Here is a 1,094-nt window from a genome sequence, read left to right as displayed (position 1 = left end):
TGTTGGTATCATTAATACCAAGTGCAGGATTTCTACCCAATACTACTGGCTTGGTATGTCAAAGGATGTCACTGCATATGTAAGTAAATAACACCCTCAGGCAAATAGGTTCTTGCAATTTTATTTGTGGAGATATTACTTGCATTTTATTAAAGTCTACAAAAGTGAAGGTTCAGGCCATAGGTTAAGAATAAACAAATTTCACATTCAGAATGTACAGCATCCATAGGGTATGATACATAATATATTACTGAAATGCATATTGCACTACCTATTTGTCATTAGCAGTGCTAATATCCACTGATACAGCATATAATAATTTTGTCAGGTTACTGTTCAAAATCAGTGACATGACACATGTAATGATAGTGTCACTTCCATTTCAATAGTTTATATTAGCAATGTATCTTCATAATAATTATGCCTCTGCTATAATTCTTTACAGAATCAGGAAAAAAGCATGATAACCCTGCCCTGCCTACCTTTTATGTTTATAATATCTTTCTGTTTCATTTTTCAGATATCAACTTGTCCAACATGCCAGACTTTTGAGGTTGTGAAGACACAAGCTCCCACACTTAAATAAATTAAGGTGTCTCAGCCCATGGAAGTCATGGCCATGGATCTAATTGATAAGTGTTTTTGTGGATTAATCTCCTCCCCAGTAATGAATAATATTGAATAATGTTATTAATGCTGTCAAATTAAAACACACATATGTGCAGTGTCTGTCATAATGTTATGTGGACACTGAAGATTCAAAAAAAAATTTTATCAATACGGTGAAGCTGATGATTGTTGAAATTTATGAGAATGGTTACAATGTCATTACTATTTGGCAAACTATAGTAGTGTAGCATATTAATTGTCCATTATGTATATTGCAGCTATCCTCACATAATGGATTACCATGTTATAATTCAATTTACAGTAATTTCTTGAGCAATAGGTTAAGCCTAGATCTAGTAGAATATATATATATATATATATATATATATATATATATATATATATATATATATATATATATATATATATATATATATATATATATATTTTAGGAGTAGGTAGGAAGACGCCTACCGAACGGGCGC

The 1,094-nt window shown here is 31.1% G+C and overlaps 1 long non-coding RNA gene across 1 annotated transcript in view; it reads left to right on the top strand.

Moving 5' to 3' along the window:
* The window catches only part of LOC126989667 (uncharacterized), a 14,765-nt gene extending 14,183 nt beyond the window's left edge, over window positions 1-582 (top strand). The window contains exons 2-3 of the long non-coding RNA XR_007743577.1: window positions 1-79; window positions 521-582. The exon at window positions 1-79 is cut by the window's left edge and continues 65 nt beyond it. This is a non-coding gene — a long non-coding RNA (uncharacterized LOC126989667). The remainder of the gene's footprint in view (window positions 80-520) is intronic.
* The last annotated feature ends 512 nt before the right edge of the window (window positions 583-1,094 follow it).

The sequence above is a fragment of the Eriocheir sinensis genome, unplaced genomic scaffold (genome assembly GCF_024679095.1).
Source record: "Eriocheir sinensis breed Jianghai 21 unplaced genomic scaffold, ASM2467909v1 Scaffold1266, whole genome shotgun sequence".
Classification (NCBI taxonomy): Eukaryota; Metazoa; Arthropoda; class Malacostraca; order Decapoda; family Varunidae; genus Eriocheir; species Eriocheir sinensis.
Note: the sequence above shows the minus strand (reverse complement) of the source record. Positions and strands in the feature narration are given on the sequence as shown.